We start from the raw sequence: 25,375 nt of genomic DNA, 5'->3' as shown, positions 1-25,375 counted from the left end.
CGCAGCGTAACCAGAACACCTGGTGATCTGAAACAGGCGGAACTGAACTTTAAGTAAGAGTTTGAATTATGTAGTGAAATGGCTGGAATTAGTTTTTAATCCATCAGAAGGTCTTTTTATTCCAGAGTAAACAGTTCAGGCTGCTGGCAGTGGAGGCCATCATCAGCTAATCAGGCTGGAGATTAAACACCAATCACCTGCAGTGAGGCTGGTGACACATTAACTTTCCTCAGGACCATAAGCTGCCAGCTGACTGCTGATACAGTCAGTTTAAGCCATAAATTCATGTTTTTCCTGCGCGGAGATGAACTTTGGTTTTATCAGGAGGAATTTATGAAGCGTGCTGGCTTCATTCTGCTGTTTGAGGAATGAATGGAATCAAACCAATTTTGGTCGGTGAAGGGAGATATGTGCATACCAGAGAGTTTCTCACGCTGAGACCAGCAGTAGTTCAGGAGAGGCCATATTTACAGAGTTCAGCTGGAAAATCCTCCAGTTTGGCTGCAATGTTTTTTCCTTGAAACTCAGTTTGATTGGGGACCAAAGTTGCATCATTTGCTCCATTTTTCTCTTTTGTCAAATGAACCAAACTGTTTGAAAAACCTGTTCCCCTCCTCGCCTGTGGGGGCGCTGCACCGAGAACTATGGAAGGGGTCACTGAGTGCAACTTCCTTCTTCACAAAATGTAAAATAAAATGCTGTCAGATTTTAGCGGTTGAATAATTTCATGAGTTATTTCTCATGCTAGCGCTAAGCTAGCATGCTAGCTTATTTTTGGTTGTTTTTACCCAGAATGCCCTGCTCTGTAGTCCGTTTCCTGTTTTTAAAATGGTCTCCGGTCCGCTTAGCGTTCACATGTTCCAGTTGACTTCAACCAAACCGAGACTCGGGTTTTTAGGCGACCAGAGTTCATGCCTCACCAAACGGACCGGACCGGACTTTCCAGACAAACGGACTGGAGTTGGATTAAACGCTAAATGAATCCAGCAAAGCAGAGCGGGTCAACAGCGCTCAGGGAGTGATTACTTTACTCATCAGGTTGTTTTGGATCAGATTCTTCGGTTCAGAACCGAATCATTAGAAATGATTTTTATTTGCAGAGGTTAATTTGTGTTGTTAAATAATCCAAAACAGAGTTTACTTATGTTTCAGTTAAAGTCCTGTTGGCTTATTCTGATCCAGTAGAGAACCTCTTCATGAGTTGCGTAACTCCTCAGTTAGCGGTTCTGACTCAGTCGATCCAAACAGGACCGGACCTGCGGCGACCCTGACCATGAAGCTCCCTCCTTCAGGCCGCTCCGGCGGGCGGGTCCGGCTGGACTCTGGACCTGAAGAGCGGAACCGCACAGCCGCCATCTGGAGAGGTTAAAGGTGAAACCTTCACGGTCCAGTCCATCCAGATCGCTGTCTAGACGGGTTTTCACCGTTGGCACGGCGACGGCGTGCATGTAGCTGCAAGCTGGGAATGAAGTTTCACTTTTATTAATTTGCTTTTAATGCTTTTGTTGTGTTTCAAGTTGGCAGCTCAGATAAAGATCTGAAATCTGAACTTGGCTGGAGAGACGGTGGCTGTTTACGCTCCAAAGTCTTTAAACCTGCTGCAGTCAAGAACAGGCGTTTCTGATCAGACAATAATTAATAATTTAACAATAAAGGTTCAGTGCTTAGCTGCATTTATTATGAAAGTGTTAATAAAGACAAACAAAAGTCCACTTACCAAATAATTAATAATGCGTCTGCAGGATATCAGTTGTGCTACATTGTGCCATTTTTATTAAAAATAAAGGTACAATATTTATATTTGGTCATAATTTTAAATATATTTCTGTCAGTTGGTCGTCTTTGTAGCCAACACTTCCCAACAACGTCAGCAGGTTTTGTAGTTTGGAAACATCATGAATATTAACAGAATATATCGTCGACTCAATAAACAAAAAATGTTGATTATTTTAAAACTATTTCTTGATAATTGCAGATCTCTGATCTGTAGAAACGGTTTGCTCCATTTGGCTGAGAATACTTCAAATTGAAATTTCTCTGCAATTTGTAAAATAAAACCTCATGTTTAAGTTTGTTCTTATGGAAAAACTCAATTTATTGAACTGCAGCTACAGTTTAAAGAAACGTCTCACTAACAAATACTGAACTAAAATCTTACACAAAATTAAATGTGTCAAAAAAACTTCTTTTAACCAATTAGCCCCCAAAGCTAGCTACAGTAGCAGAATGCTAACATGTTTGCTATTTTACTTATTTAGCTCCTTAATCATATTTGACTAATTTTTGTTTATATTCTGTTTCTCAAAAGATGCGTTTTCAGTTTGTAACTCATAAGTTGCTGTCTTTGCTAGCTTAGCCTCTGCTAACAGAAGGAAGCTTCATTTCAATGCTACTAAATGCTAATAATCTGGAGATGCTCAGGACTTTTCTAGTATTTGTACATTTAGTTTGGCCTGATTTTGTATTATAACACTGGGCAGTGCTATAGCTATGGCTGCTGATGCTAAATGTTGCTATGAAGCATCGTGTTGTTTTTTATGACAGCGTATGCTAGTAGAATAATTTCAGCACTAGTTTGGCTTTCTTAGTATAAATTTAAAGCAGAAATAATCAAGTTTATATCTGAGCTCTGTGCATCACCAGTTCATGGCCTTTCTTTGTGGATATCTTTGCTGTTGGACTCTTTCCTCCTTCCTCTTTGTTAAAATAATTAAATCTGTTAGCTTCAGGCGCGCGGCGGCTTTCTGTTTCTGTCCGCGGTGCGTTAAGTGGACGGCATTCTTCCCTTTTCTTCAGCCCAGGAAGTTAACCAACCAGACCAACGGGAAAACAACTGTTTTCTCTCTCAGGTTTTCTCGGCACACACCCACCAGCGAGTTGCTCCTTTCTTTAGACATTGATCTTGATGTTTTAACCTACAGGCTGCGTTTCCTGTCCCACTGGCCTCTCATTTAAAATACTGAGCAGGTCAAACTGGAGGACATTCGTCCAGCTGGACGTGTTTGTTTTTCCCAGAACTGTTTTTACTAAATAACGGCAGGTAGCTGCTACTTCCTGTCCTGCTCAGGTTACAGTTTAGTGGATTAAATGCTGCTGCTAACAAGCTATGCTAATCCACTGTTCATTGTTTTCTCGCTGTTTGAACAGGCCGTGACTCTTCCTTTAGGTATCCCTCGTCTTTGCGGTTTTGTCGTGCGTAATGTCCAGCAGACGTGAGCAGACCCATTCTCCTGTCTTTGTTTGGACTGGGTTTACTGGTTTTGCTGGTCTTTACAAACCCAGTGGGCTGTTTCCAGGCCCGCCGTCGGCTTTAGTCTGATCAGTCTGGGTTATTTGGGCTGCAGAACGTTGACAAGACGCTGAAGCTCTGAAAAATAAATGTTTTTAAAGCTTTTATTTTGTTAAATTCAACTCAGAACTGGTGGTTTTAACCTGGAAATGTAACGGAAATGTTCATGTTTGGAAATTTTGTCACCAAACTGTCACAAAGAATCATCTAAATTTCTCTTTCTTCAACTAATTATTCATGGCTTGTTTCAACGTTAAATCTGTTCTTTCTTCATTTCGGTCGCTGGTTCATCAAAATCAAGATAAAATCAAGTTTATTAAAGTCGTTTCTTCAGACTTTAATCAGCTTTTGTTTTTAATTTCAACCCAACGGATGCCTTTCACCAATCAGGAATCGGCCGACGTTCAGTCTTAGCGTATCGATCTGTCAGTAAATCTGGGTCGATACGAACAGCTGATGTTTGTTTCCATCTTGTTGTTGGTTCAGAAAGACGTTGGTCATGTGGTTTTTGTTTGGTCATGTGACGGTGATGCAGTGAAGGATTGTGGGTAACTGGAGCTGAAAAGCAATGCTTTGTGGTAATTTTATGTCAGAATGGAAGGAAAATAAATGTAATATTGGTAAATATCGGTTATCGACCAAAATGTTCATCCCCAGCTTCTATTATTGGGTTTTAGAAAAAAATCAACTTTTACCAAAAGCGAGTTGATATATTTTCATGAATGAAGAAAAACCACAATTTATTTGTGACCTAATGACTAAAAAATATTAAAAATGAAATTTTGTGTCATTTTTGGTAGAGATTCGGTACATAAATGGCATAAAAACAGTAAAACTGCAAACACTCATTTTGAGATTAAATTTAAACATTGTTCTTTGTGGTTTGTGAATCCCTACGGAAGGCCTTAAGAGCCAAATTGTTTTTCCTGGAGGTTGCACACATTATTGTTTTTATAAACCTTAGCAAATGAATATTTTTTATTTCTGCTGATGTTTGATGTATTTGGCTTTCTGCCTGGGTTTTGTGACTCTTCCAATTTCCATAAATCTGGTCTGTGAGAAAGAGTTACCTGGATGATGTCACTGTTTTTACAAAGCTTACTCCGCTCCCTGCTGATACCTGCTTTCAATGTTTGTCTGTTCACATTACCTGAGCCTTTAGTCATGTCATAAAAGTCGGATGATCTCATAGTATTTCAGACATACCTGGTGTTGAAACCTGCTACCTCAGTTGTAGCATCGTTATGCTAATGAGGAGATGAGAGCTGGAAAAGTTTTTGGACGCTTCAGAACCTTAAATAATCCAATATGACCGCCAGAAAACTCAAACTGCGACTCGTCTGAAACACTCGTTCAGAGTTTTGCAGACTTCTGATCGCTTCAAACAGAAAAATGTTCCCCGATTTCCAAACTGTGGCTGAAGTGTTGCTTGTAGACAGAAAATCAGAATCTTACTGAGTGTTTCTGGTCCAGTTTGTAGTGCAAATGTCTTAAGATAAAAATAACTTCTAAGTAACTTTTCAGAAAGATATAGAATCTGGTTTTAACTCAATAAATCCTAAATACGGATTGAAAAAAAACATGGGGGGAAATTTGTTTATATGCGTTTACTGGACAGTCTGTGGTTTTAGTAACTGAAGAAAACATTACATTATCTGCTTCTGTTCAGCTTGTTGAATTTTAATTAAACTCGATGAAAATTCAGTCATTATTTTAAAACATTGTGGGCAAAAATGCTGGAATTTATTTTTGGCCTGGCAGTCGAAACAACTCCTCCTTTCATGAGCTCCCTGAAATATTTAAATATTTTTCACAAATGGAAAACCTCAGACAGATTCTATTCTTATATTTCTAGGTTATTCCTGCATAAAGTGGCTCTAAACTGCAGGATCGGGGATTTTTTGTGTGTTTTAGTTTCTTTTTGTACATATTGGTGAAATCTTTGACGCCGTTTCATATGATTTAAGATGAAGTCGGTAAACAGGGGGAGCGTAAAGAGGAGTGGATGTCGTGCTGCAGCAGGGTGGAGTCTGTCTGTCTGTCAGCTGTCAGGATGTTTTGTAAAGGTGGGAAGTCTGTCTGTGTTTGCAGCTCTTCTCATATTTACTCTGAGCTGCTCCTGTTGTCCTGCAGCTGACAACATTCCTTTAAATCCACTCGATCGTCTCTGCAACATGATCCGAGTTAGTTTTATAGATGAAACTTGAAGCTGAAGTCCTAATTTACTCACTTTATCTCTTTTAAGACGATGTTTTAGCTTGTTAATGAGGTCATTGGATAGTCGTGTCTTTTTCTACTTGTTTTTGTCTCTATGGGGCTTTAGGCAGGAATGCATCACTGTTGGAGCATTTAGCCGGTCTTTAGAGCGATCTGTCCTTTTGTCCTCTTTGTTTATCTCTTTACTCATTATATGTCAAACTGTCTGGAATGAGCAACACCTCAAACAGGCATCTGATGACTTTTCTCATTAGCTGGTAGGAATCCAGGCGATGAATCTTCCCACAAAAAGAGGATCAGGGATCTTTATCCGTCGCTGCGTCCTCCGAGCTCTCAGTTGAAGCAGATTTAATCTGTTAAGCTCTCACTCTTAATGAAAACACGGGACTTTACTGTAAACTATGAGTCATTTCTAAAGAGAGATTTTATCACTCAAAGCATTTCATGTTTGGATCGGTCTCCTCTTGGCATTTCACAATAAAACGCCTAAAATGGACAGAAATGTAATTTAATCATCTGGAACAAAGTTGGATAAATTTGGCCTTAAAGGATTTTTTTTTGAGGTCTAGTGAAAAATATTTCTCAGTGTAAGTAATGGCTGTGCATGATAACAGATGTTAGCTAAATATGCTAACTACCATTGTGTTGACATGCTAACTGTTTACTAACATAAAACGCCTAAATAAATGTCTGTGTTAGAAATGCTGGTTTAGCAATGGATAAAAATGCTAATGCTCACTAGCTTGAGGTGATAAATGCTAACGGTGTCCATCAGGCTTTGCTCCGGTGTTAGGGTTAGGGTTGGGGTCAGGGGTCAGGGTTAGGGTTTAGGTGTATTCACTGATCTGCTCCCAGATCTCAGTAACTCTGATGTTTTCACTAACTGTGACGTAATCTGGCTGAATCAGTGCTGAGACCGACTAGACTGTTGAATCATGGATGATTTTCTTCTTGGTTGTTTTAAAAGCCTGAATCAGTGAAAAGCCGACCGACTGGCAGGTTTGACAGGAGGCTCGTCAGGAATGAGGGCGAGAGTTTCAGACACTTTCAAACCAGTTTTAAGGCAACATCCTGTTCCCTCATTAACTCCTGATTATTCAGACCCTTTTTGCTCCATGTCTGATGTCTGTTTGCTTCCTTGATCGTTTCTGTGGTTCAGTGACTTAAACAACTGAACTGAAATGATTTAGTATCTTCGAAGAACTTCCTGCATGTCGTGATTGAAATGTTTTCTCAGTGAATCAGTCTGAGCGTCCGGCTCAGTCTGAAGCCTCTCTGGTGAAAAATACAAAGAACCAAAATATTAAAATTTATGAATATGATTTTCTTTCATAGTTTTTTCAACCACTTTCCTTTTGAATCTCTCCAGAAAGAAAATATTTTGCAGTTAATTAAAAATGTTGGATTAAAACCAAACTGACAGGAAACCTATTTTCATTTTTATAATCATTTATCAGATGTTCAGAATCAGATATTAATATAAATATTAAGGTTTTTAATTAAAAATAGTTTAAATTAATCACATTTCATTAACTCTGTTGGAGTGAAGCTGAATTTTCTACTTGGTTTTAATTTTCCTGTGTTTAGTTACTGATTTATACATGAATTAATGGTTGTAGCAAAAATCAGCATGAACTGAAGATTTTAGGATATGAATGAAGAAAATATTAGTTTTTATTCACAAATTCTTTCTTAGGGTTTTTGTCCTGCTTTGCTCTGAGATGTTTCTGATTATACGATTCTGATGCTCTGGTTTCGTTTTTTCACCAATAAAAATGAGAAAAACTCAAATTTAAACAAACTTTTCTTGTTATCCTCACACACAGGATCGTATTGTAAAATAATTCGCAGTTAGAAGAAAAAATTCAATATTCTGATCTCTACTTCGCTCTCATTTAGGGCTGCAACTAACGATTATTTGTGGTAATCGATTATTCTATCAATTATTCTGACGATTAATCGATTAATCGTTTAAAAAACTACATTCTGCTGATTTTTTTTAAATTAAAAAGCTACTGTAGATAATTTTTGTACAGTATTATAAAAGCAAATAAACATTTTAGTTTCTGTTTTTAATAAGAAGAAACACATTTAACGTCTATAATAAAAAACCACAGCGTTCTTTCAGTGAACTCTTCATCACTTGCAGATTAATCGATTCATTTTTGCATTAAGTGATTGATAACTGAATCTCAAAAGGTGCTTAATAAGATGGTTTTTTTTAACCAGGTGAAGTTAAAACTGCCAGGTGATAAATTCTGGGTCGATCAGATTTGTAGACAAAATGTTTATTTAAATCTTAAATTAAACATTTTAGTTTTTTCTACAGTTTTGTCCTGATATTGTTGCTTTTTCATCAGAATTAATGTTTTTGACTCTTAATACTCCAGTTAACAATTAATTGATTACAACACGAGTTGACGATTATTTCGATTAATCATAATTAATTCGATTAATCGTTTCTAATTTGTCTAAACTTTCAGGACTTATTTTTCTGAGCTGTCTGCTGATCGTTGATGCATTAATCTTTATTTTCCACAGTTTTCCTCAGTCGCTGCCCTTTTATCTGAACCTCTTCTGGTTTCGCTGCTCGTTTTCTCGCCTCTCCAGCCTCTGAGCTGAAGACTCGGAGTAATTTTGGTTTTAATGGTTTCGGGTTTGAAGGTTTTCAATCTGCTCGTTTCTGCTGCTAATGGATTTCTCTCAGAGTAATTATTCATCTGCAGCTTCTGCTGGAATCTTAGTTTATTATTGAGCATTTTTCAGCTGCTGGTGTTTTTTGTTTCTTCAGGATTTAACGAGCGTTTTGCATTATGCATTACCTCCCGGCTTCGCTCCGACATCTGGGGAAGTTGGCTTCACTCCAACATGGCGGCCGGCGAGGCTCATTACTCGTTAGGCCTTGACGCCAGGCCCGGCGGACCCGCTGGGCCCGGCGGAACCGGCCGGACCCGGTGGGAGTCCCGGCGCTCAGACGGTTAATTTGGCAGCAGAACATCTTCAGGTTCTGGTCGGGAAGCAGAGTGAAGGTTTCTGGGAACAGGAAAGCATCCGGTCGTCTCTCTGCTGATTGATCATTTATTATTATTATTATTATTAAACCTTTAATTCTGGTTGCATTATATTATAAATGTCACATTTTAAACGTCAGATTTTGGTTTTATAAAGTTTACGGAGTCATTTTAGTAATTAGTTTATTTCTCGGCTCAAATGTTTTTTGTAAAGTCATGAAGACGTTTTCAAAGTCCTGCTGCTGATAATTAATTTGATTCTAATGTGTTAAAATATAAAATATTTATTTATTTGTAAAACTGATACCAAAGTATAAATTCACAAAATGATCAACATTAATCAATTTAATGTTTAATTATTCTTTGGTGTTGAAATTCTCTGTTATTTCTTATCATTACGACTTTATTTTTGTACTGTTATGATTTTATTCCCAATATTTTGACTTTTTTTCTTTTGTATGAATTCTCATATTACTACAATTTTTTCCACATTATTTCAACTTTTTTTTGTAATATTATGACTTTTTGTTTTCAGTTTCATATTTATTCTCGTATTATTATGAATTTTTTTCTCATTATTTGAACTATTTTGATATCATTATGATGATTTTCTTATAAGTAAAGTTATTCTGTAATATTTTGATTTTATTTTCATGTTATTGCTTCATTTCAGTAAAACTAGGAATTGATCCACATATAGTTTTTCAAACCCTTAAAATTAAAATCTGCAACATTTTAATTATTAAACGAGTAAAACTGTGAACATAGTGAGGATTAGTTATGCTTTAACTAGGCCATCATTTAGATGAATCCATCAGAACCATTTATTAAAGTTGAATATTTCATGGTTTCTGCAGGTTGCGGGACGTTTCCCTGAAATGACCCCAAAGCCGTGAGTCAGAGGAGCTGCAGCCGAGACGACGCGCCTGCAGCTCCTCTGACTCAAAGCGGCGTTTCCAGGTTTCTCCTGCCTGACAGGCGGATCAAACGATCCTTCTGCTGCAGGAGAGACTGGGAGGCGGATAAACCTTTAGACAAACTGGTTCTGCTGTCGACTCGTTTAGAAACGAGAAAAAAACGAGCAAAAGTTTTAGATTTTCTTAACTTAATAACTGAACTGCTTTCGACTCTTTGCAGGTTTTGGACACTTGGCTTAAAGAATTGATATAGTTCATTAAAAGTGTTTAGTTTGATAGAGATGCTAACGTTAGCTGACCTGATATGCTAATTTTAGCTAGCATTAGCATTACATGATACCTCCCTACATTAGCAACAATCACCACCAACTCAAGTCAAAGCAAACATTAAACATTTATAAAAATGATAAAAATGACCATTTAGTTTCCATCTGGTGAAGAAGGAAGTTGCTCTCAGCGTCTTCAGAGGTTTCTGTGTCGTTTCCTTCAGCCGTTCTTGGTGCAGCGCCCCCACAGGCCAGGAGGGGAACAGGCTGCTCAGAGGTTTGGTTGGTTTGTTCAAAACAAACATCTGAGATGTTTATGTGAAAAATAAACAATGACTTATTTACTGAAGGTGCAGCAGCTCCTAACCTCATGCAGCTCAGGAATATAATTTAATTTGCTTGGATTATTAATCTCAATCTGATAAACTCCTCAGTGAATCTGCAATCTGTTGAAGTGAAAATCAGATGCTAACATCGCAGAATGAAACTTTCGGACGTTTAAAGGTTTAAACTTTACACAGTTTCCACACGAGGAGTCGTTTCCATGGTGATGAAACACTGAGCTGACCCTCCCAGTCCGTACTGGTGGGAGTGAACTGGTTCAAAGTGCAGCAGCGTTCAGGCGGCCATGCCAGCGCTGTGAGTCATGAAGGTGTGCTGCTGCTGACGAATGACTTTATTTATCGATGGAAAACCGTCCAGAAACACGTCAAACATAAAATATCACAAAACAAACATTAAATCTGGTCTAAGGAGTCGGGGTCACAGCAGGTCAGACATTTATGAAGAAAACATGGAAAAAATAAGTACACCCCTTAGTTGGTTAGAAGGGAAAACGCCTCAGTGAGGATCAGCTGATCAAACCCATCGATTACCAGCTGATCAAACTTATTGATTATCAGCAGGAGATTTTAGGAAGACGACGGCGAAACAAAAACTGAATCTGTTCAGTCAGGAACTGATTGCTTAGCAGATTCCCAACTCCGAACAGATTCCTGACTGAACAGATTCCCAAACAGATTCCTGACTCTGAACAGATTCCCATATTCGGTCTGCCTCCTCTTGAAGTCTTTGGCTCTACAAGCTGCTGGAGTTTTGAATTTAATCTTTATTTATTTAAAACAGTTTATCATCTGTAATCCCAAACTCTCAAAATGTTCCACATCTGTGGTTTTCCTGAGTATTCTGGAAGTTTTCTTGGATTAAAACGACAGAAGCTGAGCTGTGATTCATCAGAAAGGAATCAGACACTCCTAGGAACGCTTCAGATAAAAGGGAAAGTTCCTGAAATTCACTCGCATATTTACGTCTCGTTGAGTTTTTCACATTTAAACTCTTAAATCTGAGATTTCTCAGATTATTATTGATGTTTTTCCTCCATTAAATGAAAAGTTGCTGCCGGTAAAATGAGGTTTATTGTTAAAGGATGAAGGTTTTTATGTATCCGAGAGCCAGATGTTGCATAATGTCCGCCTGTGTGTGTGTGCAGTGTGTGTGTGCAGTGTGTGTGTGCAGTGTGTGTGCAGTGTGTGTGCAGTGTGTACGTGCGCGGCCCTCGTTAAGGCGGCCTGCTTATCGGGGCGTGTCGGACCTGGAGTCGAGCCCAGGGCGTCGCCGCCTGAACACTCCCTGAGGTGGGAATCCAACCCGGAGCGAAGCGCCGACTTCACTTTCAGTTCTGATTCAAACGTCCAAATTTATTAAAAATGTGACCAGATTTATCTGCAGTAAAAACATAAAAATGTAACAAATAACCCTAAACACAGCTCAGGACGTCGTGCCCTTAATCTGCTGCAGGGGGCGCTGTGTCAGATTTATGCATCTAAATGAGAAACATGAAAATAATCTCCGAATCGGAGAAGTGAATAATTCCAGATACGGGAAAAAATTAGTGCTGAAATTCATTTCTTCCTCCACTGAACGTTTTGACTTTCCTCCGTTCTGTCCTCACTTCCTTCCCTCCATCACTCCTTCTCTCCTTTCCTTGGTCATTTCCTTCCTTTGCTTCCTTCTGTTGTTTGATCCTTACTTCATCTTTCCTTTTCCCTTCCGATTTTGTAATTTTCTTCTTTTCTTGTGTTCCTCCTTCCTTCTTTGTTCCATCCTTCCTTCCTTTCTTCCTCCCTTCTTTCCTTCCTTTCTTCCTTCCTTCCTTCCTTCCTTCCTTCCTTCCTTCCTTCCTTCCTTCCTTCCTTCCTTCCTTCCTTCCTTCCTTCCTTCCTTCCTTCCTTCCTTTAATCTCTCTGAATGAAGGAATCCTGACCTTTAACCTCAGCTCTTCTTTTCTTCCTTCCTTGTTTCTTTCTCTGTCTTTGAGCCTTTCACTTTGCTGCCAGACTTTTTCTGTCTGTAGCCAATCGGGTCGCGTTCCCCAGCCTGAGTTTCTGTCTGTAGCCAATCGGGTTGGCTCCTCAGCTGGCTGACTCTCTGCCAGCTGCAGGTCGTCGTTAAGGTCGTCTCCATGTACACAGCGGCTCGGCTCGGCCCACCCAGCTGCTCTCCCACGGCCCAAATCTCCGTTAGTTTGAGCTCAGGCAGGAAAACGCTCAACATGAACGTCTCTGCTGATCCCACTGTGAGTATTTCACAAAATAAATAAAAATCTGCTGCTGGGACTTTAACTGACTTCATCTAACTCCACTTGGTTCTGTCTCAGTGGTTCTGCTCTTGCTGGTTGGATCTGATTTGTATCTAAACTCAAAAGTGCATTTTTAGAACTTAATTCTTCATTTTCAACCTAGAAAACGGTTGTACGGAAACCCATAGCTGTCAAAATAGAGTAAATGTAAAAAAAGAAATGTAGACATGATTTATTGTTTTGATTAATAAATGAAGCATCTCAGTAATGACAAATTTTTACAAGCAACATCCTACAGTTTTAACATGCAGAGCACGTACCACCAGAGGTACTGGTCCCACAGTTTGAGAAACATAGTGATAATACAGATGCGCCTCACTGAAATTGCAGCATAAACATGAAATTTCTGTTTGATGTAAATCTGTTTCATACATAATTACGTATTTCGAGTATTTAATTTTGTTGGTTTTCATTATTTCTGACCAATGAGAGAAGATCTTGAATACAGAAATGTTGCATTACGGCGTCTAATGTTGTTGAGTTTTGTACAAAATGAGTTTAGAGGTTTTGGTAGAAATGTTAAAAAGGTTAAATGTTTAATTTGTAGATAAAATTTCCTCTCAAGTCACTTTTCTTAAAGAAAATAAAAAGAACGACGGTGTTCTAACTAACAAAGGATAGATGTATTTTTAGCTAACTGTTTCTAACTTTGGGCTGCACAGTGGTGCAGTTGGCAGAACTGTTGCCTTGCAGCGAGAAGGTCCTGGGTTCGGACCCGGACCCGGTCTTTCTGCATGGAGTTTGCATGTTCTCCCTGTGCATGGTGGGTTTTCTCCGGCTTCCTCCCACATGACTGTCAGGTTAATTGGCCTCTCCAAATTGCCCCTAGGTGTGTGTGTGTGTGTGCATGGCTGTGTTGCCCTGTGACTGATTGGCGACCTGTCCAGGTGACCCCACCTCTCGCCCGGAACGTTAGCTGGAGAGGAACCAGCAACCCTCCCAAGCCCAATAAGGGACAAAGGTGTTAGAAAATGGATGGATGTTTCTAACATGTAACTATTTATCTAATATTAATAAACCTTAAAAGGAAATAAATCACAGTTAAAGGTTATAAACAGTATTTAAAGTTTGAATACATGTATAAACCATCAACAGTAGCTAACGCTATTAGCTAGCATGGAAGCTAACTTCTTCAGCTTTGTGATCATCAGTAAAAGGATTTTTTTGTTTCCCTAAATAAACATTATTTGTCAGTTTAAAACCAAATTCAAGTCCAGTTTAATATTTATGTTACAATAACAGATTTATGAGCTGTTGGGTTAGCGACATGCTAACTTTCACTTAGTTAGCAAGTTACTTTCAGCTCTAACTCTGTCAGTTTGGCCAGTTGTAGTTTAACTGACACCCAGTAGATTTTTGAGGTTGATTATTTCTTTGAAATCCTCCTAATGTTGTTGTTTTTGGTAAATAATTGCCTTAAATCTTATCCAGTATCTCTGACATGTTTAGCTAATATTGCTAACATCTACGGTTAGCCTCTTTTAAGCCAAAGCACCGACGCATTCAGGTCGTTCTGAAGGAAAACTGCAGAGTCATTTACAGCTTTTAATGGTGCTTAGCCGCATATAATTTTTATTTAAAACCATAAAATGTGAGCATCTCCTTTGATAGAGGAGCCTGTCTGCTAGAAATTACATTTCTATAGTGCTAATTTGTTTCTCCAATTATATTTAGCTGTGTAACATAATTAGCGGGAACATTAGCAGCATATAAGCCTAATTTCTAACAGACAGGGTCAAGGAGTAATGAGGAGAGAATTATAGCGTCTCACATTCATCAGGCGCCGCTTTGCTTTATAATTACCTTTTATGGAAGCTAAACAAGTTTGTTGGGCTTCTGATGGTTGAACGCAACTTAAATAATGTCAGTTTTATCATTTCATCCCGTTTCTGAAGCGCGCGGCTTCCTGAGAGGAGCTAAAACACAATAGATGGTTCTGATTGAGTTTAATCAGTCATCACAGCGAGCGAGTCGTCAGCATCCGGCCCACTCATGTTACGACTTCTTCAACTCGCACTGCCATGCAAACGAATTAATTGCTGGCTGTCCATCTGTGTTTTCTACAGAACTGTTTACTCCTGACGGCGAGAGAAAAGTAGATGAAGACTTTGAGCCGGGAAGGTTCAGAATTACAATACTCCTCTGTTTCCATGTAGGTGTGTGAGCCCTGAACAAACGAGGCAGATTTCACTCCTGACTCGTCGTTTAGTTGCTCATTAAATCTGTCAGGAAGCTTCACAACCTTCGCAGCAACTCTTGGTTGAATTTTTCCCGTTTTTTGGTTCATGTTCTTAAAATTTGTTTAGCCTTTAAAAAGTCGTCTTGTGTTTTGAAACCATTTAATTAAACCTGCAGAGGAGGCAGGAGACACTGGAAGTGGAGCGTTTGACCTCCGACCTCGGTGATTCATTCAGTCCTGCACTGCAAAAACACAACGTCGTACCAAGTGTTTTCATTTAGTTTCTAGTGCAAATATGTTAGAACACTTAAAATGAGACAAAACTTACCTAGAAGTAACTTTTTATCAAGATGAAAGATTGTTTTAAGTTAATTCCTTAATATTGATGAAAAAAGTGCCAGTTTATTTCACTTATAGCAGAGAAAATTGATCTGCCATCAAACTTACTTCTTCATCATATTAAGGAATTATTGTCTCAAATCAAATTCTTTGATCTTGCTGTAAAGTTACTTAAAAGTTGGTTCACTTGTAATAACAGAATAAAATTTCTGCAGAGTTTGTGTTTTACCACAAACTGCTGCTTGCTGGTTTGCATCTATGATGCGGAAATATCAACAAAATGCTGATATTTTGGTGAAAACCATCATCATCATCATCATCTTCATCTTTGGGGCAATAAACTGTTCTCACAATAATCTGATTTCTGTTACATTTTATTAGTATTTAGAAAAATCACCAAATAAAAAACACAAAGGAAAACAATCTGTTGAACGTCTGACCGGTTCATCGGTTTAGGAAACGATTTAAAATGATTCCTGTGATAATTATCTGACCTGCATGGAAACTGATGTGAAAGGAAACTGAAACCTGAAGAAAGATGGAAAACCTGCAGACCAAGCTAGCATCAGTTAGCTTGGAAGCTACATTAGCCCAGTCTCTGACGTTAGCTTAAAGCTGCAGCGCTTCACTCTGCTGTTTTCAAATGTTGTGAAACTCTCTGGTTCTGAAAGTTGAGTCAGACTTACTGATAAATCCCTGCGCTCCCGTCTCTCTGCTCAGACTCCAGATTTCCAGAGGAGCGGAGAGGAGCTGCCCGTTTCTGTGGACGAACTACGGCAGCTGATAGAGGACAAAGTTAGCTTCCTGCAGCTAGCGACTGCAGACAACCAGCAGGTAAAAACCTCACAAGTTTAAAATCCAGAGTTCATGAATCAGAGCCACTCAGAGAAGCTCAGAATTGAACCAAATGAATCAGATTCATTAGTGATCTGAATAGTGCGGAGTACTTTTTTAGTCGGATCCAGCTGCAGGTCTGAGATTTTTTTGAAGAATGTCGATGAATGTCATTAAATTAGGCAAAAATTAATTTGTTGTGATTTTTTTTATGTATTAACAAGTATTCATTAATAATTGATAGCAAAAGGTGCTTAATAAAAGATATTTTCAATAAAATTTGAACCGGGAGAAGCTAAAGCTGCTGGTTTGAGTTCTGGATAAAACATGCTTACAGACATACATAATGCAGAAATGTAAATATTTTTGTACAGTTGGGCCTTAATTGCTACTCTAACTGAGTTGTTCTCTGAGGCAATATATTCCAGTTAATAACTAATAAATTACTAAATCAGTTGAAAATTATTTCAATAATTGATTAATCTGATTAATCGTTTCAATCCCACCAGATTTCCTATCAGAGAAAAGAACTGAATACAAATGCACTCCACACTTTTCAGATCTAAATTTCTTAAAAATATTGAATTATGAATCATTTTCCTGTTGTGTTGTTGTTTTATCTCATAAAATCCCTAAATAAGAAACTAAATGAGATAAAATGTGGAAACGCCGATTTTTCACGAGGTTTGGAGAAAAACATGTTTTCAGAATCGTGTTTCTGATCCGGTCCGGTTGCTTCATCCTGACCGTCTGGACTTTATTTCTTCACAACTCTTCAGGCCAAAAGCTTCATTTTTCTCTCCTCACATGAAATCTGCTTCAGTCAGCACCGATTAAAAACCAGACCTGGATTCAGACGGAGAATATTAGAAATCCTTCATCTGATCCGTTTTGTTCCTCCTGCAAAAACACAAAATATCAACAAATAGTTTAAACATTTTAGTTCACAGGAAATGAGACAAAATTAACTCACAAGCAAGAAATAGCAGCTTTTTTTAGTCAATTTCTTAAAATTAGTTTCAAATAACTAGGTGGATTATTTAAGTGACTCTGGATTATTAATAATCTGCCAGTGGAGATTAAGAGTTTCTGATCAGTATTATGGGATTATTGATGGATATTTGGCTGAACGTCGTCGTATTTCAGGTTTTCTGGGATGTTTTCTGTGGAGGTAAATGTTGTTGAGCTGTGCTGCTGGTCGGTTCTGGTGGCGCCGGTCCGGCTGACTCAGTCGGACTCAGACGGACAGATGACGGGGTGGATCGGGTCGATCTCCGCGTTCTGCCAGGATGACTCAGCCGGTCTGTTGTCTTCCAGCCCACGGCGCTCCGGAGGCCTCTGGCTGCTTCAGCAGGCTCAGACTGGACCAGAACCGGGCCGGTACTGATGTCCTCAGTCTGACCCGGTTCCCCTGGATCTGTCCGGACTGTCTGGTCAGCAGAACCGCTGGGTTCTGCTCGGCTTCGCTCGGCTCTTAAAGGGCTGGTTCACCTGAACCATCGGCCCAGATCCGGTCATCACACTGTAAAAAGTGAATAACTGGATCAAACACTTGCCTCAGCAAGTACGTGGCGACAGTGGAGAGCAACAAGCATCGGTGTGGCGTTTAGCATTAGCTTTGCTAAATACCAGGTTGGTAAAGAGCTTTAGTGGTCCAGACGTCTATTTCTCTCTTTTTGTTCATCTGTCTTCCCCTCTCTCTCTCTCAGGGATTCTGTCCACAGACAGATGTTGCTCATCCTAGAGCCACTGGGTCAGGGGTCGTTTCTATCAGAGCTAGCTGCAGCTGCAGCAGCAGCAGCTGCAGCAGCTGCTATAGCAGCTACAGCAGCAGCAGCAGCTACAGCAGCAGCTACAGCAGCTACAGCAGCAGCTACAGCAGCAGCTACAGCAGCTACAGCAGCAGCTACAGCAGCTACAGCAGCTACAGCAGCAGCAGCAGCTACAGCAGCTACAGCAGCAGCAGCAGTGACTCTGTTAGCTTGTGAAATTACAAACTTCTGGTTGCGTCTCTAACTTCTAACAGTCAGGAAAACAGGATTTCTCATTTTGCCGTCTGACCTTTCAGGAGGTTTCTGATGCGTCGTCGTCCGTCGCCTTTTTTAAGGTTGACCTCTGAACTCTGGTTGAAATGTTTCTGTCAGGGTTTGGTGTTGGAGGAGAACCCAGAACAGGAGCTGTCACGGTTTGCTGCTCTGAGTCAGGCGTTGACCTTTCACCTCCAGGAGCTGCAGAGCCGAACGGAGCAGGAGCTCAGAAACATCCAGACACAGTGAGTGGAAACCAGCGCCAGCTGTCTACTGGTCTGACTGGTCAGAGGAAATGAGAAAAACTTTCTGGATTAATAATTTCTAGAATTATCTGTTTAATTATTTAGAGATTATTTGTTTTCTCCCTTTAAATTACGATACATTTAACTGATTCTTTCTTTATTTATTATAATAATTACTCTTATTAGCAGCGGTAGGCACATTTACGCTAACGGGCAAACAGAGGAGCTAATTTTTAGCTTAGCGCTTTTACTAACTGAGAACATTTAGCACATTTAGCTTCTGCTAAATTAAAGTTTCCAGATACATTTTAAAGCTGTTCTGTTGTCTGTTGACGTTTTGGTTAAATTATGTTAACGTTCATGTTGCCATTGAGGCATTGTGGAGATAAACATGGTGGAATTTAGCATGTTAGCATCAGCTTCCGCTAAATGCCATTTTGGTCTAGCGCTCTGGTGTTAGCTCCTACAAAATACTGTGCTGATGTAGCACGTTAGCATTGTGACTAATGGCAGCGCAGCAGAGGATTGTGGGACGTTTAACGATGTAGTCGGTAGGGAAATAAATAAATATATTGGTAAATATCGGTTATCTGCCAGTAATGTTGTTGATTTTGGCTCAGATTTTCGGATCGGTGCATTCCAAGTTTTACATGAATTAGAACTTTGCTGTTTTCATATTGATTATGTTTTTTCAATATATCTGATCAAAATGGGACTTTTTCTACCAGTTAAACATTCCTGCATGGCTTTGGTGGTTTTGTTGTATTAATTGACTCTGAAAAGTCAAATATCGGCTCATTTATCAGCAGAAAAGGATAAAACCTTAAAGCTCTCTGATGTTTCTGTTCCTCAGTCAGAACATGAAACCTCTTTGTTTTATTAGCTCTCCTCTCTGTTCTGTTGTTTCTGAGCCGCTGTGTTAGCGCGCGGCGCGGCGCTGTTTGAACATGAGTGGGTGTGGAGCGGCTCGGTGTTGGTCTGTGGGATTTTCTTGTCACATGAAAGTGTCTCCTGACAGCAGCAGGTTCTGCTTCGCTGCAGCAGACAACAGGATCCTACTTGCCTCCCTCAGTTTGAGTCGAGCAGAAGGAAACGAAAGTGGATTCTTTGTCCGTTTGTTTGTAGGATGGATTCCTGTTCACCTGTGGGAACCGCCGCAAACGGGGAAAACACATCAGTGAGGCTCCGACTTCCTGTCTGCACATTTTATTGACTTCGGCTATTCAAGCTTTGGGCCACTTCATAAAACTTGAATCGTCAAATTTAAACAAATAAATTAGAATTTTAAAGTGTTTTAATCACAATCAGTTTTATTCACCAAGCTGTGCACAAACAACGTATTTGATATTGATTTCACTTTCTATTTACTGTAAATATACAAAAAGGAAAAGTAATAAATTTAACTTTGAAGCAAACCGTGTGTGTCCAGGATGTGTGTGGTCTGCAGACCTTAACTACCTTCACTGAAGCTGACAAGCAAGAGAAAACTAAACATAACTGGGAAAAAACAGCTTGAATCTGAAAATTAGTTCTTTTTTTCACTCACAAACTTTTTGGCCTAAATGTAGCTCCATAAGTCTGTCTTCAACATGTCCTATTTTCCATATAAAACCCTGGACAGACATGAAAATGGACACTCGTGTCCTCAGGAACGTTTTGTCCCTTTCAGTGGAGGAATTTAACAGGACTTTTGTTTGTTTGAGGAAAAACTTTTTGTCCGGTTCGTTCTGCTTCCAAGTGGGAATCACCATGGCAACAGGTGACTCAGCATTTTCCTTTTCTATTTCTTTTTTAAATAAATCCAACATGGAGCCAAGTATATGGTAGAGTTTGAGTCTCTAGTGTTTTTTATTGATTAAGAAGAAACAGGAAGAGGCTTCAACTTGGACTTTCAAAATAAAGTCAATATGCTAATAAATAAAAGAAACTGGTGTGTTATGGTTTAGATTTTTGGAAATTCAGGTTTCAGATACTTAAAATGACATGGAAGCTGCATGAAGGGCTTTAGATTTTATTTGATTCACATTTTTAGTGTGAAAAACATTAAATATCCAAACAGGAAGTGAAGTTTTTCACACAGTTTGATATCCTGAGTTTGGATTTTCTTCATATTTTCAGGTTCTTGTGTGATTAATTAGCTGGAGATATTTGTTTCTACTGCTAAATACTTATTAAATCCTCCTGGTGTTGATGAAGATGTGTGAACCTTAGTTTGGAGTTCATCACCTTCCTGCTGTCTGATCAGGACCAGATTTTCTCTTGTCTCGTTTTTCTGCAGCTCTGCTCTCATGACGTCGCCGTTTCTCCTTCCTTTGTTTCAGAAAAGACGAGTTAAAACACATCGAGGTGTGGCGGCTCACACACCCTCTCCTTTAAACTCTGATCATATTCCAGGAAACCTGCAGCTTCTCCTCAGATCAGAGTCCAGACGCAGCAGAGGCTGATGCTTATCGCTGCTTCCTGCAGATTTATCTGCTGCTGGAGGATTTAACGTCCGATCCACCAACAGGGACTGATCCTTTAAATCTGAAATAAATCAACTCATTTCTCCCGTTTGCTGATTATTAAATCCACAGTTATCACTTTTCTCTCTGTGGTGCCAGATGAGACAAACACAGTATGAAGCATAGTGGAGGAGGAATGATGCTGTGGGCTCAGAGAACCTGGAAGTTATTGGTTTCTATCAGAGTTCATGATCCATTCAAAGCTTTCTAGAGTCAGATGTGAGTCCATGTTTGATCCAATCTGGGTTGTTGGGAGAAAAAAACTGCTGGAATGGCCTAGTCAAAGTCCAGCAGCAAACATTAATCAACTGTAAAGTGGGATTTTTTATTTTAAGTTGAGTTTGCATGTAAATAATTTGTGAAGTTTGCGGAGGAGAGGTGTAGTTTCCATCACGACTGTGTGCGTTGCCATGGTTTCCGCTGACAGGCTGCGGTTATGCAACAGGACTTCATCGCTGCCAACAGCAACAGGCCGACTGACAGGTTGGAAACGTCCCAGCTGAGCTGCCAGCTCAGCGCTTCATCTTTAAATCTTCTCCCGTTTGAAAGTGACGGGGAAAAGCCGCTGAACCTGCTGCAGCGTGAGATAACTGTCACTGGAACCGGCTCGTAAACCCAACTGAACCCAACGGGTTTGACCTTCAGCCTCCATTCACCGACCTTCACCCGAAACTAAGATTCTGCAAACGGTTTTAAAGAAAAATGACGTTTTTCATTTAGTTTTTGCTGACATACAAAGTGACAATTGACTCAAATTACCTGTTTTGTTCTTAATGAGGCAAAAGTATTTATTTTTTTTTATCTCCAACATGAATTAGAAATCCACTTCAAAAAATGATTATTTCATTGAACTGTACTGCCAGGTCTGCCAGGCCAGGCGGTGGCGCTGCGGTGCTTCCAAAGAATGACGCAGTAGACAGAAAAACACCAATAGAGAGAGATATGGAGCTACAACGTTGTAGTTTAAAAATAGAAGCGGCTCACATGAAAACACAGAAACATTTTGAAATGTATCTGGAAACGATTATTTTTAAAACAGGATCTCTAAATTATTAAAATTAATCTGAAATCATTTGAATCATTTGACCAAATTAACGACAAAAAATCAGAACTGAGCATCAAAACCTGCAGGGGGAAAGTGAGTTGCTAAAATATTTAATAATTTGTAGGAATATAAATTATGATCAATATTTGAAATTCATGATGTTGTTTTGCATTTTTCTGGTATGAAATCTATCATGGATCCGTTTATATTCTCTGATTTATCGTAATAATTTGGATTGGTTGAAGTTTTGTTCTGGGCACCATCCCAGGCTCCAGCCCAGGGCCCCACACCCTGTGGCTCCGGCCCTGGACTCGGGTTTTCTCTGCTCTCAGTGGAAACATTTTAAATATTGATCTTTTCATTCCCCGCCTCACCTTTGACGTGTTTTCTCCCGGGTCTTGTTCATCTGACCGAATCATTTTCTGGTGGAAAAACCAACGTAAATCCAGGTGAACGTGTGAATTGTGGTTGTGAAATAATGAGGAGATAAAAACCCGGCAGGTTCTGGTGCGAGGAGCGCTGTGTCGTCTTCACGCCTCTGCGTACGTCAGCAGATCCGCCGGCAGCTGGCGCAGGAAGTGTTCACGTGTGTCAGGCGTCGGTTCTGGTTCCGGTCCACCGGGACGTTTCCCAGGCGATTCGTCCTGGTTTCCTCCAATAAATACGTTTCTACAGGTTGAACAACAAGGAGATTCACACAAAACGGCAGATTTTACTGTAATATTTAAAATGTTTCACTGTTGTTTTTGTAAACAAACCTTTACGTTATTATTTCTCTGTATTATTGAGCATTTTAATGAATTATGGAGATCAATTCTGGGTAAAAATATGTTTATCCCCCCCCTAAATATTTCTTCTGCTTTTGATTATTTATCACACTAAAATGATTCTCATCAAACAAATCTGAAGTAAAAGCAAATTGAAATTTTAAAATTGTATGAAAACTAACCTAGTTCACTGAAAAGTAACGGTGGCAGCATCATGCTGTGGGCTTCCTTTCACCACCACTGGGGGTAAAGTTAAATCAGTAGTGAAAATATATGGGAATAAAGCAGAAACTTCATCAGTCCTCAGTGTTTCTCTGAAGGATCACAGATTAGTTTTAATCTGAATTATTTTTAAATGTTGTTTATAAACACCATAAAAATTCATATTTTAAAAAAAATATATAAATAAAATCTAATTCCTGTGATAATTTATGGACTACAACAGTTTATCTCTGTTCCCGCTCTACATCATGAATAAAATTCGTCTCTTCAGGTGAAGCTTCTCCTTCTTAAGCTCGTTAACAGGATATGAATTTATTTCTCTTTGTGTTTTTATTCTTTGAAATGATTTACCTGCTTCATCAAAGCCTCCTCTTCCTCGTCACAAACAAAACACTTCAGATCCTTTGATGCTTTCTAACAGAGGTCTAGTGCCTCCCAGTGGACAGATGAGGAATCACTCACTGCTTCCATCATTTTAAAGCAGAAAAATGAGAATAATCAGATATTTTTTATTATAAATCAAGTTTTTACACAAACCTGCAGCTTTGTATTAAAGTTGATGTCTGTCTGGACTTTAGTGGTGATATTAATCACCAAACTTTTGTCTGTGTTTGCAGTTAAAAACCTGCAGCCTGTCAGGATTTAGGATCCCAAACTGCTGCTTTTATTCACATTTTCTGGATTCAGTGATCAGCTGGTTTTGGGTTTTCTGGGGTGAAACAGAACAAACAGATTCCTTCAGATTTGTTTTTACTCAAACAGCAAAAAAACTGAAATATGTGTTGAATAAGTTGCTCAATAATTACATTTCTGCAAAGCTTTGTCATTTTTCACTGCCTAAATATTTGCTGTTCTGTTTTATCTTGGAATATTGAATGATTTCCAGAAGAACAATCCAGTTTGTGTGGAGCACTAAAGCAGCCAAAATGAAAATAAATACAGAAATAAATGAAAGCCAGTTAAATCTGGCAGCAAAGCAGATGTAACAATAAAGAACAGAGACATGGGAGGAAATCTGGGAATAAATATGAGAAATAAGCAGACGAAGAAATAAAAAAGGTACAGCTATAAAAATAAACTCAGACTAAATATTTCCATATATATAAAATAGTTTTGTAAATAAAAAAAAGTGCAAAACGGAAATAAATTGAGCCAATAAATCAGTACAATACATAAAACAGTACAAATCTGAGAAACAAGTAAATCATTTATACAAGGTCTAAAATTGTAAGCAAAATAATTCATATGAATATTTGTTTTTTCTGTTTAAGAATTTTGTGGGTATTAGTCCTCCATTCTTTTGTATTTAATTTATTTTACAATTTGTAACCTTGTAACTTTTATTAATTTTATATGTATTATTCCTCCATACATATAGCTTCCCTTTACTATTTATGTCTCCCTGAAGCCTTTATTAATTTTGGCTATATTAGTGCCCCATACTTTTAGTACTTCACTCATTTGCTACATCTGTAGCATTTAATTATGGCAGTACTAGTCTTCCATGCATTTATTATGAGTATGTCCCTGAAGTTGTTAATTTTGGCTGCATTGGCTCTCCATACGTTTTGTACTTGATTTATTTTACTATTTACATATCTCTGTAGCTTTTATTCGTAATATGGCCACATTAGTAGTACTTCTCTTATTTTCCTCTTTATAAATCTTTGCAGCTGTTATTAGTTTTGGCCGTGTTGGTGGTCCGTACCTGTGCTGCTGTTGTGATAGTTGTAAATCAGCAGGGAGGGACTCTGAATGTGTTTTTGTCTCCAGACTGTGTGGGATCGAAGGCCGCCTGCAGCAGCTGACCGCCGAGCCGCCCGACCTTCAGCAGAAGAAGAAACAGACAGAAGAAGAAGAAGCGACGACCGCTTCCTGCCCTCAGACGACCGCCGTAAGTTACCACAGAGAAACATCCAGACTTCACTTTGAGGAAACATTCAGCAGATCAGCATCGATTCAGAATCATGGAAAAGGTTTCCCTTACAAAGAGCAAAATCTGTTTGTTCATTGATTCGTTTCTGAGTCCACAGTTTGAAAAACAATCACAGTAAACAGGAAACGCGTTTGATTTCAGAATAAAAGATGTTAGGATGTGAAAGTAGCAGGATAATGAAATGACTTGATAACTTGAGCTTTTTCTCATTAAAACAACTTGTTTTCATCTGGTAAAATGATAAAAATATTCTCATATTATAATTTATTCCCTAATAATCCGTCGTAGCTCCTCTCTGCAGCTGCCTGATGAAAATGTTTCCATTTTCTCGTGTTTCTGCAGAAGCTTGAGGCCGTCGTAGCCGATCGTTTGATCCGGTCTGAACAGCTGGTGTTCCAGGAGCAGGCACTGAGCGCGCTCCGTGACCTGCTGACCCTCGACCTGCACAGGTACCAGGAAGAGAGCCGCAAACTCACCTGCTTCACTGAGAAGATCATCGGCCGAGCGGACAGGTAAACCAGCTGGAACCACCAGGGCCGGCCCAAGGCATGTGTGAGATGAGCACCAAACTAGCATGATAGAGAAATTTATATTTAAAAATGCATATAATAATACAAACTAAATTCTGTTAAGCATGGAAAAAAAACATTTCTGTTGTTTTCATAGTTGTTACACAAATAATATGAACGTTTTTACTGTAAATTTAGTATTTATCAGCTGATTTTACTTTTAAAACAGTTAAAATAAATAATACGGCACCTTAAACACGACTCTGCATTTCAAAATCTAAATAATTATTTTTAGTTTGTTAATCCTGTAACATTTAAATCAAGAGCTGTAATAACTCTGGTATGATGTAAGCTAATTATAAATTAAGCTAATGCTAGCAGGTATGCTACAAACACAGAGTAGCTTAGGAATGATAAAGCATCTGGTGTT

General features: G+C 39.0%; 1 protein-coding gene across 2 annotated transcripts in view; it reads left to right on the top strand.

The window, feature by feature from the left end:
- The window catches only part of LOC106908718 (uncharacterized), a 44,228-nt gene that overhangs the window by 168 nt on the left and 18,685 nt on the right, over nt 1-25,375 (top strand). Inside the window, exons 2-4 of one of the 2 annotated variants that reach the window (XM_088011212.1) lie at nt 17,835-17,962; nt 24,274-24,394; nt 24,779-24,948. The gene's annotated coding sequence lies outside the window, so the exon portion shown is untranslated. The remainder of the gene's footprint in view (nt 1-17,834; nt 17,963-24,273; nt 24,395-24,778; nt 24,949-25,375) is intronic. The other variant, XM_014974881.2, reaches the window with a different exon arrangement.

This window comes from Poecilia mexicana, unplaced genomic scaffold (genome assembly GCF_051168715.1).
Source record: "Poecilia mexicana isolate PSO_F unplaced genomic scaffold, ASM5116871v1 scaffold_12, whole genome shotgun sequence".
NCBI classification, from domain to species: Eukaryota; Metazoa; Chordata; class Actinopteri; order Cyprinodontiformes; family Poeciliidae; genus Poecilia; species Poecilia mexicana.
Note: the sequence above shows the minus strand (reverse complement) of the source record. Positions and strands in the feature narration are given on the sequence as shown.